This window comes from Cupressus sempervirens, chromosome 4 (genome assembly GCF_028749045.1).
Source record: "Cupressus sempervirens isolate cs-2001-9-10 chromosome 4, ASM2874904v1, whole genome shotgun sequence".
Lineage (NCBI taxonomy): Eukaryota > Viridiplantae > Streptophyta > Pinopsida > Cupressales > Cupressaceae > Cupressus > Cupressus sempervirens.
In genome coordinates this window covers 175185468-175206609 of record NC_143121.1, presented here as the reverse complement: position 1 = coordinate 175206609, position 21142 = coordinate 175185468, and positions in this window count along the sequence as shown.

Here is a 21142-nt window from a genome sequence, read left to right as displayed (position 1 = left end):
AACTAATTTTAGATGATTTTGAACTAAGCTAATTGACCTTTTGGCCTATGTGGCAAGCATATGAAAATATGGTCTTCCTATGAGGATGCAAATAGGTATGTATAGATCCCTCTTTTATCTACTTTGATAATATTTTTGCGCTGGTGTTATGTATAAGTGATGATCCACCATGCATGTAAATTCTACTTATAGAATGCTTCTAACTTATTTTATTTAGTCAACTGGTCAGTTTGGTCATCTTGAGTTTTTTGTTTCAGAATCCTAGTCAATATGTTGTTAAATATAGACTTGGTAATTATGTATTTGACTTACACCTTTGGTCGATATATCTAATTGGGATTTGGGTTTATTATCTAATGATGAAAAACTGTGGTTCAATGTTGCGTGATACATTTGACTATGTGGCCTTTATATCATTTATTTATTTACCATAGTGGTTGGATACATGTCATTCCTTTCGAGCTAAATGATGCAATGTGATGTAGATGCATAATGATGATTAAATGCTAAAGATTAAATTGATGATGTTATATGTGCATGTCATTATATTTCATGATGAATTAGATGTATCATGATTACATTAATTCATTATGTCTTATGGACAATGGCTTATTGATGTAGACACTTACTCCCTTACTAAGCACCGCATGTAGGGGGTACATATGGTTGATTATTTTTATTTTATTTTATCTTACTCATGCTCAAGGTTGATTGAGGATGAGTTAAAGGAAAATATTGACTCTTTACATTTACATCTCAAAAATTATCTTCTTTAGCTATTGACATCATGGATGAGCTAAAGGTAGTTTGAGTGCATGTGTATAAGTATGGTAGGATGTGAATATGAAGTACCTATTAGCGGGTCCAAATCCATAGGTGATGCCAAGTTATGGTAAGTAAGCATAGGAATGTGTGTGATATCATGTGATTTTAAGGTAATATGTTACTTAAGTTTGAGACTTCTTGAGATAAGGAATTATTTGATTTTATAATTCATTGGAAGATCGATTTGATTTATGATATATCATGAACTAACATTTAGTGTTGTTCCTATAATGCAACAGAGGGAAGAACACATTATAAGAAAGGGGGAATATTGTCAGAGAGAGGTAGCCTAAACTTGTAAAACTATAAAGTAATGGAATTCACACACTCACACATAGAAAGTGTTCTTCAAATGATTACTTATGCATGTGCTTATATAAAATGTGTTTTATTTTCTCTTTACTTATTACTTCAACTATGTGTTAAAATTGTCTTTGAAGAGATTGAATCATGAGAGTTAATGTGTTAATGAAATGTAGATTTCATATAAGGAAAATAAAAGTTGACTTTAATTATAGTAGTTGAAAATCAATATTTTTTGATAGAATTGAATGTAGATGCATGTCTTATTATGTAAATTCAAGTTAGATTTTGATCTTGTAGATTCATTACCTTGTATATATAATTGGGTATGATTTTGAAATTTTACATACTTACATCAGGATGATGCATTCTCTAAGTGGGGAAAGATGTCACAACCAACTTCTTCTCCTCAAATAATCGACATCACATTTCCACATGGATGACCAAATGAACCAATTTTATAATGATAATTAATATTAGAAATTGTTATTTTTATTTATAGATATAATGGATTGGGTCAGTTACCATTGAGTTGGTAGAGGTCATCTTGGATGTCGCATGAAAATATAGTTGCACTAAAAAAGGATAAAGGTGGTGCATGCTCAATGGCATGAGTGGGGCAATAAGTTAGAACCTTTTCCAATATTTTTCTAGAAGTGTTCTCCAATGGTATTACCAATGATGTTGTTTCCAAATGCTCTCATCATTGTTGGGCTCTGGTATGAACTCTTTTAGGTAATCAAATTTTCAATTGTAGATCAAATAACCTTCCACAACATAAGACATTGTATGAAAATAGGTTCAGACTAAACAACAAAATAGTCACAATGAAGACTTAAATCATAGAAAAGAGATTGTGACAATGGATGCCAAAAATTCTATCCTCAAGAGTGTTAAGTTTCACAAATTTCCTTAACAAATTCTCTCTTCCACAATAGCCAATAGGGTGAAATAGGGACATTGGTGGTGGCTGGAAGGAGGAAGAAAGCTTTGGGAGATGACACAGTAAGGGGGTTATTGGTAATAATAATTTTTCTAGGTTTTTCATTCTTTTTCATTGCTTGACCATCAATAGAAACTTATACTAGTCATCTAGCACCTTGAATGATAAATTACAGTATTCATTGGAGAACACAAAAGGATATATTTAAATAACTATTGATATAGGACTGGTGTACTGATGTTGCTCCATCTTCTTTGTTGTTATAAAACTTAACTCACTCATCAATTTTCTAGTAAAGTAATGTCCATCATTGATTCAAATGTCTAAAACTTTGCCATCTTAAGAATGGTTTGTATAGAAGGTTGATAAAATAAAGACTAGAATCATTTAGAAGCCTAAATAAATTGCCAAAAACCTACTTTAGATGTCTAAACAACAGGTGAACTATTGAGCAATGCCAAAGAGAATAGAATTTGAGATGTATTTAGTGAATGAGATTCATTTAGTGAATTTGATAATGCAACAATCGGCTAAGGTCAATGCAATATAGAATCACTCATGATGGCCATCTTGGCTAGAAACTGTAGGTTAAACTTGTATTGATAAATGGCCTCAGGAACCTAGAAAGCTATGTTGACAAATTTCTTCCATGTCATACTCAAAGAATGAATTAGTAATGGATTACTATTTATAACATTACATGCCTAGAGTTGAGGGATTGAGCTAGAACTAAAAAAATATCAAAGAATTGAAATAGATTTAATAGCATTTAGCATTTATTAATCTATTTTTTATTTCTACTACTATATATGTGTGGTATTGGTAAGTCTATTAGAAAGATGACTCTTTTTAAGATGCAAATAGATTCTTCAAAATATGTGGACATAAATTGAAGGGAATGTATAATTACTTATGAAAACTTCTTTGAGCTACCCTTAGAGTGTTTCCAAATTGGTAAATAGCAATTAAACTATTGGTGTCTATTACTAGCAAGATCAAGGAGATAATATTAGTTCTTCTCTGTAACATGGATTTTAAATTGAGATTTTTAGGCATTGAATAAATATATTACACATATTATTCTATAATGAAAGGTTTATTTTCATATTGCATGATGGATGTTTTTCTGAATTGGAATCAGCATATACACACTAATGATGTTTTCTTTTCAAACCTAGGTGTACAAAATTGAAACAAAATTGATCTACATAGAGATAGCAAAGAGCTATGAGGGATGTAGATATAGTCTAGTTCTGAAGTGATTGCTTGTAATTTTGAAGAGTGTGATCTTTTGTCTTCCAAGTAGTTGAAGAGGAAATTTTGTTAAATTATATACATTTCAATGAAAAAGTTGTGTATTTCATTACACTAGTGAAGTGGTTTTGGTAACCTTAAATGAACACTAAAATTATCTTAGCATGTGTATGAAGAATGTCCTTGTACTGTCTAGTTAATACAATGTGATTGAGTCATGATAGGTTTTTCATGACAATGTAATATGTGAAAGTTATATTATCTTGTAGTAGTTATCCTTGATGATGTATGATCAAATTTGATATTATTGTAGATAAGTTAGGATGAAATAATATGTTGGTTGATGTATTTTGCTACTTATCAATAATGAAGTCCTAGTTTTTGAAAAGAGTTTTCCTTAATGTGTGATATGCCTTCCTGATGGACTTATGAGAAGAAACCTATTGAGCTTAATTAATTTTCATATGTAAATGATTAAAATATATCATCATGCATTTTTCTACAAAAATTTGTGTTACTTGTCTTGCAAAGATGTTGTATTTGTTTGGTTGAATTGTAGATAACGTATTGCACAATTCCATTACTTTTTTTGGTTTTACCTATTTAGTCTCCCTTGATGCCAATCTAGGTATCTTTCATGTTAGGAATGATTTTGGGGAAGCTTAATAGCTTCATGGTAGAGTGGTAAAGAACTCATACAATATTCTCACCCTTGTGTTCTTAGATAGGTTCTGGAGCTCATTTCAACTTGGTCATCATGATTGGACCATCTAGTAATAGGTATTTTATAATGGTAACCTGGTAATTTAATTATGGTTTCTATTAGATTTGAGCATATATGTATATGTATCATTTTAGTTAAATTTAATGATAGTTAATCAACTAATGTTGACTAGTCAATATTCAAAGGACTTTGACTCTCATTGAATTTCTAGCATTTTGTGGAGACTACTTATGTCGCATTGGTTGTGCAGGAGCAATCTTTACAGTTATACAAAATTTTAATTTTAAAAAATTGACCAAATCATCATTAAAAATATTTTTTAATAAATTATTTTACTTTCTTATTTTTAAATTATTAATATTTTTTCTCATGACAAAAATAATTAGATTAACTAAACCCTAGTGCAATATTTAGAAATTGTCCCCATTTTGCTTCTTGAATAGTTCTTAGTCAGACCTCAAATTAACTAATCATGCTAAAACTCCACATTCAAGCATTAAAATGACTAATTAAAATAATAACCATGAGAACATCAAATAAAATACCAACAAACAAGATCAAAGAACTTGAACTACACTTGAAGCCTATGGTACCAAGACAAGCTACCACACAACTCATCAAGACCCATATCAAAATGAAAATAAATCCTACAAGAGGAGGGTGAAACAATAGTCTAGCCTCTAAAGACATAGGATAAGCTCGACACTTATGCCCTCAATTTATCCAATCTTCACTAAAATGCCTAACATTTAAGTCCTCAATTTATCCAATTTTTAGTATTATATACAAGAGGAGGGAAAAACAATACTCCAGCATTTGGAAGACATCTTCAATAAAATATTGAGCCCTCAATTTATCCAATATTCACTAAAATATACAAAGCTCAAGACATCCTAAAGCCAAAATAGAAAATTGATTCAGAATTACAATTGTACCTTCTTGTTAATTTTAAAGAGAGACATTTTATTGTACTAATCATGGTGACAACAACTGTAGTGCCTACCCTCATTCACATCTTTTCTAGACTTATTGTTGCTATTATTATCAGACTATGTAGACTAGTTTTATGATTGATGGTTTAGTGGTGTTGTTTTGACACTATCAGATATTATTATAACGATTTAGTTGATATATGATGAGATCATTTAGACTTTACATTTCATGTATGTACGATGATCATTACATCATTTTCAGTTATTAATGATGATTAGTTAGATGGTTTATTATCTCATGTATTTTATTATGGTTACTTACCCCATACTTGCATGTGTATGGTGTGCATATTTTCTTATTGTATGGCATTTCTAGTGTGGTTAAGGAAGGGAGTCGTAGTCACCTGCTTAGTCAGGATCTACACGATGCACCACTTCCTGCCATTGTTTGTTTAGCTTAGCATTATATATTGTATGTACATGCATGGTTTTTCTGTAGGTTGCAGGTACTGGGTATCGACTTCCCTAAATTTCCAGGATGAGCATACCTTATTATACTATCTCAATGATAAGAGAAGGGAGATAAATTCTCAAGTCCAAATCCCAAACCCTAAATCCATTTGTCCTAGTGAGTTAGGACAAGTATCAAAGTTGAATACCCACCGAATGTGTCGGATGACATATTTCATGATTTTTAACCCTTTAGATTTATTTTGTATGATTTGTTCTATGATGGGTTTTCATATTTTATCTTGGAGGTCTATGGTGAATTTTCTATTAATTAAGTCTTAACAAATAGATGTAATTAATAAATTATTTATTTGAGAAAATTAATAAAATATCATGATCTTTCATATTTTGATTGTAATGTGAATTATTGGGGAAAAGGAATTAAATAAAAGAAAACTAGAAATTAAAATTAATAATAATTATAAAGTAATAATAAAGTAATAAATAAAATAATAATAATAAAAGTTATAAAAGATTAAAATGAAAGTTATAAAATTTAAATAGAAATTATTGGAGTTATAAGATTGTTCCCAGCTTGCCCCCCAATCCCAAAGATGATTGGGGCTTTCATGAATGTGATGAACCACCATCATTCTACTTTGGTGACCTGAGGTTGCTTTCTATGTTTTTTTTATGAATAGTGTCTGATTCCGTCTATGGCCATGTGAAATTATTTGTGGGGTGATCTAGTATCCCCTAGCCCTTTTTTTTGAATTGTAATCTTAGTATATTATTTATTAATAGAAAAGGATTATTCATCAAAAAAATGGTGAGTCAGTTTGTAGTAAACAATTGCCCATCCCAAGAAGATATAATGTTGAACAAGTGGAAAAAAGGCCTGCTACTTCTATATAATGTACATAGTAGCTAAAGTCACTAAAGGGTTTGGCTAAAAACATAAGAAATGGTAGAGTAACTATTTGAAAGAAAGTAATCAACAAACACAATCTGACTCTCCTAAAACAAAGTTGTTCTGATTTGCTTTAGCTAGAATTCCTTGCAATGAAGGATATTGAGAAATTCAATAGGAAAATATCATATATTCACTAAAAATTTCATGTCTTGTAGACCAAGCTTTAGGATTTATAACGTTAAAATCTAACACAAAAATTGATGTGTTATGTGTTCTTTGTTAATTTTCTATTTTTTGGATTCGGTTATTATTGTTGGAATAATTCTAGTGTTGAATGAGTAATTAGCTCTATTTTTTACAACTACACAACAAGTTGTTATTGACATCTTCCAGTCCATTAATTGGTGACAAAGTAAACTTATAGTTCTCTCATCTTCACTTTCGCCACATGTGAAATCAATTGACCTTTTCTTGGTTCTAGAAAATGTAAAAGTATCTATGTATAGAGAGGTAATTATAGTGCAAAAATCAAATAAAAAACAATATCTTTCTATTTAAAATTTGTTTTGTGCTACTGTTCTTTTCTCTTCAATCTGTTTATGTTTTCTTCATGGTATCAAACCAGATCTAATTTTTGGGCAGTGGCTTTTTTGGAGAAAATCTCTAATCTTCTTTGTTGTAGGCTGAAAATTGGTTGAGCAACACTAAGTCTGTTCTCTACACAAGTATGGTGATAATTTCATGTTCTTTTAACTCTAAGGTGCTAAAAGTTCTATTTTTTTTTTAAAAAAGAAGAGAAGTTGATTAATTGATTCTCTTGCTACTCCTCTACCCTCAATTAGATTGAATGGAAAGAATTACTATGATTGGGTTTCACAAATTGGAATGTCTCTAACTCTACAAAACTATTATGATATTGCTAATGGTAGTGAGAAGAAACCAATAGGTTCTAGAAAAGAATGTGATGATTGGGATAGGAGAGACAAGAAGGTAATGAATTTCATAAAGTTAACACTTTCAAAAGAAATTTTTCCAGAATTTTGGAATGAAAGAAGTGGAATGCAAGTATGGAAGATTTTGAGAAATTTGTATCAAAATTCAAGTGATGTATGGATTATATCTCTCACCACAGAGCTATATAATCTAAAAGTAAAAGGCTTATAGGAAGTAGTGACTCATTTAAGTAAATTAAAGGAAAAGAAAAATGAATTGGTTTCTCTTGGAAAAAGCATAGATGATAAGGATTTTATGCAAATAATTTTACAAAGCCTTCTAGGCTCTTATCAATCTTTTATAAGGGGACTTGATACTTCTAATAAATTAAAAGGCATTAAAGTTGATGAGTTGTGTGCTAAGTTAATCCACAAAGAAAAGCATCAAATAAAAGAAAGAGAATCCTCCATTGTTCATTGTGAATCTCAAGCATTTGTAATGAAAGGAAAACAATATCATCAAAGGACACAAGATAATAGATCTAATGGAAAGAATTGGAAGTATCAAGATAATAATTCATATAGGAATCCAAATAGAAGTAAGTGGAAATGTCATTACTGTGGTAACCAAGGAAACAAAATGATTAATGATTCAAAAAAGAATAAGTTTGCAAAATTATTTGATTCTAAGAGGAATGCCTTCTATGTAGCACTTAAAGCAAATAGTTCTTTTAAGGATGAATGGATAATTGATTCTAGTTACACACAACATATGTCACATAATAAGGAACAATTTGAGTTATTAAGTGAAAGCAATGGTGAAAATATATATCTAGGAGATAGTAGTCCTCTAGAAGTTCAAGGAAGTGGAAATTTTCAAGTAAATAATGGAATGTTTAAAAATGTGAAGCTTGTCCCTCAACTATCAAAAAATATTCTCTCTGTCTTTCAAATTGTAAATCAAAGATACAAAGAAGAATTTTATAATGATAAATTCTTAGTCAAGGATGTGAATTAAAATTATGAAGTGACTGCAATTGGTAGAGTGGAAAATGGGCTTTATAAATTTAAAAAATTTATTGGAAATAAAGATGTATGTGCTATTGCAAAGTATGATGATGTGAGCAGGTTGTAGCATGAGCGTATAGGGCATGTAAACTATCAAAGTCTCAAACTTATGGAGAAGTTGAAGATGGTGCATGGTCTACCAAGAATCTCTCCAAAAAAAGCAGTATGTGAAGGATGTGCAATGGGCAAACAACATGTTGAAACTTTCCCACAAGGAAAATCATGGAGGGCCAAAATGCCTTTACACTTAGTCCATAGTGATGTGATGGGTCCTTTGAAAACACCCCCACTTGGAGTTTCAAGGTATGTTGTCACATTCATTGATGACAATTCAAGAAGAATTTGGGTATAATTTCTACAAAAGGAGGAAGTGTTTCATAGATTTAAGGAGTTTAAGGTTCTAATTGAAAAGAAAAGTGGAAAATTTTTAAGAATTATAAGAATAGATAGAGGTTTTGAATACATGAATTTTTTTTTCTTCTGGGATTTTGTAAACAAAATATCATAAAGAAAGAATCCACTATTTCCTACTCACCACAACAAAATGGGGTAGTAGAAAGGAAAAATAATACTATAATAGAAATGGCTAGGTGTATGCTTCATTCTAGAAAAATAGAGGTACGTCTTTGGGCTGAAGCAATTCATAAAATAGTTTATATTCTAAATAGAACGCCTACAAATGATGTCATGAACATAACCCCTAAAGAGGCTTGGAGTGGAAGAAAGCATACTATGTCTCATTTTCATATTTTTAGTTGCACTGCTTATGCTCACATTCTTGATGGAAAGAGAAGTAAATTAGAAAGGAAAAGTGAGAAGTACATAATGGTGGGATATAGTGTAGAATCATAAGGATATAGGCTATATAATCCTAATACAAAGGAAATTCAAATCAAAAGAAATGTCTAGTTTGATGAAGGCTTTGAGAATACTAATTCCTCTACATTTTCTCAGTTTCCTTTCTTTCTTGAAAAAGATGAACATATTGATACTAATGTTTCAAAGCAAAATACGATATCTCTTACAAAAGGAAAAGAAGTGCAAGATGAAGATTCAAGCAGCAGTGATGATGAAGACACAAGAAATAAAAGAAAAACTCAAAGCATTCAAGAGGTCTATCAAGAAGGCCCCAAGATTGTTGCTAACTATCCTCTTATGGCTAAGGTGATGTAGGTTGAAACTCTAAGTACATTTGAGGAAGAAAAAGGAAAAGATGAATGGGAGGAGGCTATGCAAGAGGAGTACAACTCCTTGATGAAGAATGGAACTTGGGAATTAGCAACACTTCCAAAAGGAAAGAATGTGGTTAGCTGCAAATGGACCTACAAAAAAAAGTTCACATCAAATGGAGCAATTGAAAGATACAAGGCAAGGTTAGTGGTGCATGGCTTCTCATAAGAAGAAGGTATTGACTATACTAAGACATTTATCCCTGTTGCTAAAATGACTTCCACTTGAACTATTATAGCTTTAGTTGCAAAGTGTGGATGGAAAATGTTTCAAATCAATGTAAAATGTGCTTTTTCATATGGTGACTAAGAAGAAGAAATTTATATGCAACAACCACTAGGATTTGTTAAGGATGGTGAAGAACATCTAGTATGTAGATTAAGGAAACCTCTATATGGCCTTAAATAGGCTTCAAGGGCATGGTACTCCAAAATAAATGAATTCTTTGTAACAAATGGATTTAAAAGGAGAAAAGCTGACCCATATGTATATGTCAAGCATATTGAATATGAAATTGTTATCATTTTTTTATGTGTGGATGATCTAATCATTACAGGGGATTCCAAAAAATGTATTGATGACATCAAGACACAGCTTAAGAATTTTTTTGAGATAAGTGATCTTGGATTAACGCACTATTTCTTGGGCATGCAAGTTTCACAAGAAGAGAGTAGGATCTTGCTCTCCCAAACCAAATATGCTATTGATGTATTGAAAATTTTTAATATGAGTGATTGTAAGCCATCTAATACACCATGTGAAGTAGGTTTAAAATTAAGTGCTCATTTAGATCAAAAGAAAGTTGATGGAAAACTATATAGACAACTTGTTGGTAGTCTTTTGTATCTCATAATAACTAGACCAAACATTGCATATGCAGTTGGTGTTGTATCCAACTTCATGGCAAACCCACACTTTGAAAATTGGAAGGTTGCTAAGAGGATCTTGAAGTACATCAAAGGTATTTACAAGCTTGGCATTGAGTAACAATATGGAGGAGACCCTACTTTAGTAGGCTATATAGATTATGATTATGTAGGTGATATTGATGATAGGAAATTAACTTTAGGATATATCTTCCACCTTGGATCTGACCAATCTCTTGGAGCAGCAAGAAGAAATCAATAGTGACACTATTAGAAACTAAATATATTGTAGCATCAAAGGCATCTCAAGAAGGTCTATGAATCAGAAGACTACTTGAAGAGACATGTCATCAACAAGCTCATCCAACTACCATATTTTCTGACAACCAAAGCATTATCAAGCTTGCAAAGAATTCTATCTACCATGCAAGATCCAAACATATTGAAGTTAACCATCACTTTATTTGAGATCTCATGGAGAGTGAAGTAATCAAGCTACACTTTTGTGGCACTGAAGATCAAGTTGTATATATCTTTACCAAAGAACTATCTACTGTCAAATTTCTCAAGTTTAAAACCTTGCTATACCTCAAAGAGGTTGATGTTTGAATTCATTCTTGTAATAATTTGTTCCACTTAAAGATGCATTAGTGGTAGAAATTAAGGGAAGGTGTTGGAATAATTCTAGTGTTGAATGATTAATTATCTCTATTTGTTACAACTACATAGCAAGTTGTTATTGACATCTTCTAGTCCATTAATTGGTGACTGAGTAAACTTGTAGTTCTTTCATCTTCACCTTCTCCACATGTGAAATTAGTTGAACTTTTCTTGGTTCTAGAAAATGTAAAAGTCTCTATATATAGAGAGGTAATTGTAGTGAAAAAATCAATCAAAAACAATATCTTTCTCTTTTCAATTTGTTTTGTGTTGTTGTTCTTTTCTCTTTCAAATTTTTTTTGTGCTGCTATTCTTTTATCTTCAGTTTTTTTAATGTGTTTTTCAACCCTAATTCTAATTATGTTTTTAACCCCAACTTAAACAAATAGTTCATACAAATTTTAATGGATTGTGGAATATATGATAATGTTGAATTAGAATGAAGTTAGAAAATAATGACATAAAGATAGATTACAATTTAAGAAAGAAGAGTAAATTTAGAATTGATATTCATTCCATGATTTTTGTATTTATTTCAATTTGAGACATTAAACAAGCACTTTTTCATCTTTTTCATCTAGTTTTCTTTGTGGATACTTAGATTTGATTAAGGTGAGAAATAAAATATTGAACTTGTAAAGAAAAATAACTTTATATGCTAATTATTCTAACCCTACTTCTATCTTTAGCATTGTTGTCAACTATACTAATAATTCTCCAACTAGAACCCTAGAATTATAACTCTAACAATATTCCTCTTTCTTATTACTCTTTCATGATCCTTTAATTATAATTATTATTTTAAATTATATTAATTTATGTATTTTTCAACCCTAATTTTAATTATATTTTTAACCCCAACTTAAGCAAATAGTTCATACAAATTTCAATGGATTTCAACCCCAACATAAAAAAATTATAACTCTAATCCTAAGTATATCATTATATTCAAAACTCTAATCCTATCTCAAACCCTAACAATAACCATCATAATTAGATCATTTTAACCCTAATTATATTCACAATATTAATCAATAATTAAAACCAAGATCATAAGTAATATTCTTTCTCCAATATTATCTCTACATTTAATATTATCCGTGATCTAAGCCTAACCTTGTGATGAATATAAAATCAAGAAAGATAGATAACTTAGGTTATGTGAGGCCTTGCCCCGACCCTTCGTAGCATAGTCATACATTATTATTTTGATTTTCATGACTCGATATGTTGAGACACTATCAAATACACTAAACATATTATATTGTTTCATTTTGTGTGATGTTTTACTTTTAGATATTTGATTCCATTATTTAAAGTTTATGAACATGTATACTAATGAAGTAAATGAATACAAAATTAACACTTTGATTATGCTATTTTAATGATTGAGAATATGAGTAGAATGAGATAAACAATTGAATTATGTGAAAAATGGATGTTTTAATTTATGTGATTTCTCTAATACATTATATACATATATGCATGTGGTTTTCTTGAGCTACTAATGTGTGCAATGAGTATGCAAAATATTTTAGCCAAGAAATCTAATGGAGAAACAAAACTAAACCCTATGTGCCGTTTGTGGAAACCAAGGTTAAATTTGATGAAGGACACAAACCCTAGTGTTCATATTTTATTTGTATTGTGCATTGAATGAATGTATCATTTTGTAATTAGTAAATATTAATGTTTCATGACAATGTTTTTATAGTGTCACTTGACACTCATGAATTGTATATGCATTCCAGCATGATAGTTAGGGTTAACTAAATAACTTAAAGATCTAAGTCAGACTAAGTTAGTGACCTTTTTTCTAATTAGCTTATAATCGAGATTAATTACCCCTAATCTAGATTAGTGTTTAATCTGCATTTTGAAACTTTTTAGTAAGCCCTAAAATTTCCTAGCTTTTGATAGGTCCCTAATTAATCTTAAAGGCCTAAAATCATGAAATCTAAGTACCCAAGGGGTATGGGTATGGGTTGGGGGCATTTTCCACCCTCCTAGCCCCTTTTGTTTATGATCACTCAAAAACCCCATTTTTTCTTTATTGTGAAAATTGATAGTTTTCATCATGAGTTGGATGACCTTAACTCCACCTTGAGGTTTTCCTTAGGTCTAGTTGTGTTAGAAGCCTATAGAACTTTTGGGCAAGTGGGAAGAGTTAATGCATCTTAGAGGTGGTTGAGTTTAGGATCTTATTTAGAGGCAATTTTGAGAGGGTTTTGGGTGTTCACCCAACCTCTACTTTTAGAGTGGATTTTAAAATTGAAGGAGAAGGAGAGGAAAAAAGCTCATCTCAAACTTGTTCATTTTCCATAACCTAAATTTTCAAGGTAGGAATATTTCACCTCTTTTTGTTCATGTTGTGTTTCATGCTTCAGTTTTATTGCATATGTATATGTGTGTGTGTGTTTGTTGAGTATGTTTGGGAGGGATGGGAAACTAGTTTTCTTAGATGTCTTTCCTTTGTATTTTGTTTTGAATTTTTGAAGGGATTGTATGTGTGTATTGGAATTACTCACCCTTGGATAGGGTAGAAGTGGCCATGTACGAGGGAAGGTCTTTAGTTGGACTCCAACAGTGTAAAGTCTCTTCTCAAGACGAGAAGAGGGAGAGAGGGTCAAGTGTTATGGGCCCCTACTCGTTAGTAGAAATCATGTATGAGTTTTGGAATGTAAGAATGGAAGAATGGAAGTTCTTGAGTTTATATCCCAAAAAAGGCACCTATTTTGGTGTTGTGTCTAACATCTCCTATTGGAAAAATCCACCTTCTCCCTAGTTTGGTTCTATGTCAAACCTGTTGTGTAAACTTGGGATGGGAGCGAATGTCTAATTTTTTCTTCATGTTATGATTGGTTCTCTCTTGGTCAGTTTTTGTTCTCTCCAGGATCCCCATGATGTATTGTAGAATTCGTAATGGATCCCTTGTTAAGGGCCAAGAAGGAAATTCAAAATGGTTAATGGATTTCAGCTATGTTGGGAGATTTCTCCTCGACATTAAAATCCTATGTAAAATTTATTTAAACTTATTGTTGAAGTGGCAATGATGTCAAGTTTTCTTATTGGTTCATTCCCGATGGAGCTTTTGAATTAGATGGTCTATAAAAATAAAATGATTGAGTAATACCCTTGCTTATGAGATTTTCGTATTTTCAGTTATATGTATGTTGCATTGAAAAATAGATAAAATGGTAACATGCAATTTTATGCAATTTTGAGTTCAATTATGTTGTGGAAAAAAAAAGAGGTTGATATGGTTGAATCATCAATTTGATTTCATGCTTTATAGGAGATAAAAGTTGATCTTGCATTATTGTGAAAACAAACTATTGAACTCTAAGTTATAAAACCATTTTTTTTAAAAAATACCCCCTTCTAAAGAAAAAAATTGCATTGAAAATTTAACACTTAGCTAAAAATATCTTTTAAAAAAATTACATTTCCAAGAGCAAAAAGCCCTCTAGATTTTGTATGGGAAAATGATTTATTCCACATGTTGTAATAGAGAATATTCTTTGTTGATTCTTTATTTTAAATTTAATTCAAAAAAGAAATGAAAAGGAAAATACTTTTAATAACCTAAATATCCTAACAATCCAACCCACTTAACTTTATATAATAACTACTCTCCTCTATCCTAACTAACCTATAATTCTTTAGACCATTAATCCTTACTCCTTTCCTTGCTAGGCACTGGAAACCAAAAAAAAAAATGCATTAGACACCTCACGTGCCCCAAGTTGGCATGACACTTGCATTGACCAATGAGATTAATTAAGGGAAAAAGTGATGCAGGTTTGTCTTTAAAAAAAAGTTATTTCTCAAACCTTTTTCTCCACCTCCATGCCTAGGCGTACATTTCCTTAGGCAACGAACTCCTCATCTTGGTCAGCGTATGGTAAGTGAGCTTGGACTTTGTGCCCACATGGGCAATAGATTTATGGGTGGCTAGGTTAGAATAGGGGATTGTAGGAAGATATTATGATTGGTTAGGATAGTTATTGCTTAGGTAAATTAAGTTGTATTAAATTAGTTTAGTTTAAATATTAGTTAGTTGTATTAAATTAGTTTTGATTTAAATATTATTTAGTTTTATTATATACTTTTTTAATAGGTAGTAAAGTTATTTATATGTTTTAATATCTATGTTATCTATTAATGTTGTTATTTATATTTATTTTAATGTTAATAATAATAATAGTTTTTAGCATATTTTAATTTTATATTTTAGTTGTTTTAATGTTTTTAAATTTGAGTAAAGTTTAATATTAAAATTTTATTTTCATTGTTAGTAAAATGTACTTAGTATACTTTAAGTTAGTTTTAGTTTTAAAAAATTATTTTAAATTATTATTATGTTTTATGTATACTACTTATTATAGTTGATATTAGATAGAATAAATTTCAAATAAAGTTTAATTGTGGATGTAATGTTATGTTAATTAGTAAGTTCTTTTGATCTCAAATTTTTCAAAATAATTAGTTCGGTAATTATTTAAATAGTTATTCGAATGATTTAAAAGTATTACTCATTAATATTTTTTTAAAGCAAATAATAGTGACAAATTGTTAAATCTTTTAATAAATTAAATTTGGATTGTTTAAATTAATTAATTGATTAAACAATGAAAGTTTAAGTTTGACAATCTATTCATACTCATTGATTTTAGACTTAAATGGAACGTTGGGGCACTATTAGGGAACCATGTTGTTGTCTTGCAATGTACCTATGTCTTAGTTGATTTTAACTTATCAAACTTAGTAGTTTGATCAAACTTTTAAAAAAAAAATTGTATGCTTTTTTTGCCCTCATATTTTGGGCATGACAAGTTAACTCTAGATATATTTATTCTAACCTTAATCCTATCTCTAGCATTATCCTTAACCATAGTAATAGTGTAATGTCATGCCCTAGAGTCCTTAAAAATAGGGATTGGATTCAAAGATTACCAATTCTATCATCATAAAATTATAGCTACATTATTAGTCATTCAAGTTCATTTCTAATTTTAAGTGCAAAGAGAATGAGAAAATTCTCCTAGCTATCTTGAAGGTGATCGATTGTCAATTCAATCTAGATTGTAGAGATGCATCTCCAGAATTGGTATCTAAAACACCAAATTGTAATTTCCAAAAGTATTCAAGAGCACTCATTCTTAGATCAAGTTCCACAAATGAATGGATACTTCTTAGACACACCATTCTTGCAATGATTCTCTTGGGACATGTAACTACCACATATATGGGAAGAACACTTATACTAATTTTTATTATCTCATATGTTTAAGTTTTATTATCCCTTTTAGAACCTCGCTATGTTATATTATTAAGAAATTTCAAGAAAGGGTACCCATGTGAGACCACTCCTCCACTCTACCCTACATACCCTTCTCATGATACAACAAGCACCATAAGCAAGTTCCCAACCCAATTGGTAAATGAATAAATATCCAACTAGCCTAAATATAAGAGCTTGGATTTCACAAGATCCTTCCATAGGAACATGCATGTCCTAATGGATGGGAGCAACTAACTTCATGTGTAACAATGATAAGACCATATGCAAGGGTTAAATTTGAGAAATACAATCAAAAGATCCAAGTAACAAAATATAAATTCACCAACAAATCCAAAAGCTATAAAGTTAAAATATGGGATGAAAGAAAACATGGAGGATGTGTGAGGCCTTGCCCCGACCCCTCGTAGCCTTAGTTGTTACATTACTATTATTTTGATACTCACTCGAGATGTTGAGACATTATCTAATGGTTTGAACATATTATATTATTTCATGCTATGTGATGTTACTTCCAAATATTTGATGTTAGTCATTTAATGTTTTATGTATATGTATGTTGATGAATTAAGTAGAACGTAGGATTAACACTTGGATTAAGAGATTTTAATGGTTAAGAATTGAGAGAAAACCTAACTGATTTATAGATGTATGTTTTAATTTATGTGATTTCCTGATACATATATACATATGTGCATATGATTTTATGGGACTACTGATGTGTGCAATGAGTGTGTAGATATTTTAGCCAAGACAACCAACGGAGGAATAGAACTGATCCCTATGTGCTAATTTTGGAAACCTTGTTGTTCGTAATTAAATTAATTGTGAGATGTATGAATGTGTCTTTCTGTGATCAGTAATTGTTAATGTTTGTAACTATGTTCTTTTAGTGTTGCTTGATACTCATGAATTTTCTTATGTTCTTCAGCATGCTAATTAGGGTTAGGTGTGTAACCTTTGGACCTAAGTCAGATTAAGTTAGTGTCTTTTTGCTAATTTGGTTTTTAATCAAGTTTAGTCACCCCTAATTTGGATTAGTGCTTAATCTATTTTTTTTAGATTGTTAGATGGTCCTAATTATTTCCTAGCTTTTGTTTGGTTCCAAACCTATTCCTAAGGCTTTAAAACATGAAATATTTATGCCCAAAGGGTATGGGTATGGGTTGGGGGTCCTTTCCAACCCCTAAGCCCCTTTTATTCACTTTTGAGATCACCCAAAAAGTCTCTTTTTTCCTTTGTGCGAAAATTGACTATGGCTACCATGAGTTGCCTCACCCCACCTCCACTTAGTGGTTAACCATAGTATGGGTTGAGTTAGGAACTTTTAGATTTGTAGGTGGGTGGGAGAAGTTATTGCTCTTTTTGGTAGTTGAGTTTGAGGCTTATTTAGAGGCCCTTCTTGGAGTAGTTTTAGGTTGTTACCCAATCTCTACATTTAGAGAGGAGTCTTGGAAGAGTGAAGGAAGGAAGGGAAAACCTCTACTCAAATTTTTTCATTCGCCATTATCTCTTTGTGAAGGTAGGAATTTTCATCTCCCTTGTTCAGATTTTCATGCTTGTTTCATGCTTATGCTATGGTGTTGTTATTTCGATGCTTGTATGTATGTTGGGTATGTTGGGAAGATTTGAAAACCATGTTTTTCTGAATGTTTTCCTTTCATGTTTATGTTTGAATTTTGAGATTTTTATTGTATGGGTGTTTTGGTATTACTCACCCTTGGATAGGATAGAAGTGACCAATTTTGGGAAAGGTCTTTTTAGTTGGACTCCAACAAGTGTAGAGTCTCTTCTCAAGATGAGAAGAGGGAGAGAGGGTATGGTGTTATAGGCCCCGACCTATCAGCACAAACCTCGTATGAGTTTGGTATGTTAAAATGGAAGAACAGAAGTTCTTGGTTTATAGCCTCGATTGGACATCTATTTTGGTGTTGTGCCTGACTTCTCCTGTTGGAAGAATCCACCTTTCCCTAGTTTTGATTCATTGTGAATCCTATTGTGAAAACCTTGAATGAATATGCATGTTTGATTTGTTTCTTGGTCATGCTTATTGTCACCTGATTAGATTCTATTCCCTCCATGGTCCTTAGAAATGTGTTGCAGAAATTGTTATGGAACCCTTGATGAGGGTCATGAAGGAAATTCAATTAAATTTTTGTAATTTGGGATTGAAATCCTATGTAATTTTTATTTCAAACTTTGTTGTAATGGCAACGATGCGCGATTTTCTTCATGGTTCTTTCCCAACTGAGCCTTTGAATTAGGTTTGCCAATAAAATGGTGATTACGTAATATTACTTATCATGAGATTTAATCATAATTTTCAATTCTATGGATGCACATTTAAAATAGGATGAAATGATGATGGTTTAATTAAGCAAAATTTTCAAGTTTCCTTATATGTTCAAAATGAAAATTATGTTAAGGAAAGAAAAATGGTTATGGTTGATAGTTAAATTCAAGTTGTTTAGGAGATAAATTAATCATGTATTATTGTGACACAATTATTAACTCCATGTTTTAAATCCATTCAATTAATATACCCCTTGAAAAAAAAATACATTGCTTGTAAAACTATACTTAGAAAAATTTTGTCAAAAAAAAAAAAGTGTCCCAAGAGAGTAAAAACTCTCTGGTTTTTGTATGGAGAGGCAAATTAATTCCTCTCATAACAACAGAGAATCTTTAAAAGATTCCTTTTTATATTTTGATTGAAAAATATAAATTTAAATTAACCCATTTAAAAACAATGTAACAATTTAAGAATAGACTATTAATCATGTTTAAAATATCTTAAATATCCTTCTTACCTAATAAACTTTTGGCTTTAACTCCTCCATGGTGGGCGTTAGTCTTGGTTTGCTTTTAAAAAAGTTTGTTTTTAAAACAACTCAGAAAAAGACTATAGGGATGATGTCACCCCTGTACTACCCTGCTGACTTTGTACTTCTCATAACTCTCTTAGGAAGCGTTGGGGTTTTGGAGGAAGGAGATTGCAATTGTTTTAAACTTCTTACTTGCCTCCCTTTCCCATTGCCACCTCACATGTCAGCAAGCATCCCACTTGAGCCTATGTGACATGCCTGCCCATGCAGGGACAGGGGCTCGATCTACCATGCGCATGCCTTGGGCAGTGCATGCGCAAGCCTAGGGAGTGTAGGGGGGGAAAGGGGAGGTGTAGGTGGCTTAGGGGGAAGTTTAGGGGGTTAGTATAGGTAGGGGTTAGTGATAGGTGTTAGCAATAGGTTAGTTTAGTTTTTGTTTATTGTTTTTTGTTAGTAGTTATTTTTAATAAAGGTCTTTTTTTAGATTTTAGATTACTTATCAATTAGTTCTAGCTTTAATTATAGTTAGTTCATTTTAAGTTTAGTTTAGTAAGATTTATTTTGTAAGTAGATTTTAAATAAAGTTTTCATTATTATTTAGTTGAAATTAATGCTTAGTAATTAAATGGTTACATAGTTAAATTTTAATTTGTTAAGTTTTAATTCGATTAGTGATTTAATAAAATTCTTTATAAGAATTAGTATGTTTTTAAAAGTTATTTGATAGTTAGTGATATTAGAATTGAGTTTTAGTTTTTAATTTAGGGGAGCTAGTATTTTAAGTAATAAAGTTAGTATGTAGTTAGTTTAGTTTTAGATTAATTTAGTTGTTTAATTAACTTAGAAAGTAATAATTTAATGATTAGTTAAAGTTTAGTTATTTTTAATATTAATGTTAATTTAGTCCTTGAATATTATTTAGTTTTACTTTAATAGGTTAATAATTGATCATAATTAAATAGTTTATATAGGTGTATGGGTAGATGTAATATTTCCTTTAATGAGTTCTTGATCTGATGTTTTCAAAATAATTTGGAGTGAACTCATTTAAATTGTTATTTAAATAATTTGTACATTTTGTGGAAAGTTAATGTAATAACATAACTTTTGTCGATATCAACTTAATAATGAGAATAATAATTTAATAATGTAGAGAACCTATACTTAAACTATGATCATAACCTTATCAAACTTTGAGCATTTTAATTTATTTATTAAAAAAAAATTTATAAAAAAAAATTGTGTGTTTTTGCCTCATAGTTTGGGCATGACAGGATGATTAATCTTCATTATTCAAACTTAAGTCACAAAATCCCATCTCAAATCTAGGTGGTCTACAAAATGAGGCACAAAAAATATATAGAAAACCCAAATATCTCTAAATTAATAAAATAAAAAACCCACTTATAAAATATACTCAAATTTCTGAAAATCCAATTAAAATCCCATTTTGGGTCAATGAATTTTTTAGTGTTGAATCTTCACCATTTGGTGATTCCATCTTCTTGGGAAATCACAATTTGGCAAATAAAACCTATATATGGGGTCAACCACATTGCCAAGATATTAAATAATTTCGGTCCATATCCTAGACTAATCACTCATTAGTTTACACATAATTGGTCTCAAATCTTGGTCTAATCACTAATGCAATCTACATTTAGGAAATAATTATTTTAAAATTTTTGCTAGGTTTTTCCTAATTTTTCTTATTAGAAATTGTTATTTTTTCCTTACAATAAAATAATATTTTTCCTAGGGTTATGCATCGCCTACCATTTTATCGACACATATCTCCAAATACCCTAATTTAGTGAGGTATTTTATGTTTTGGGCTTTGGGACACATGTCTTAGTTTTGGGAAGAATTAGACTTTATGTTATAACCTTATAAATGAGGCTCAAAATAGAGCCAA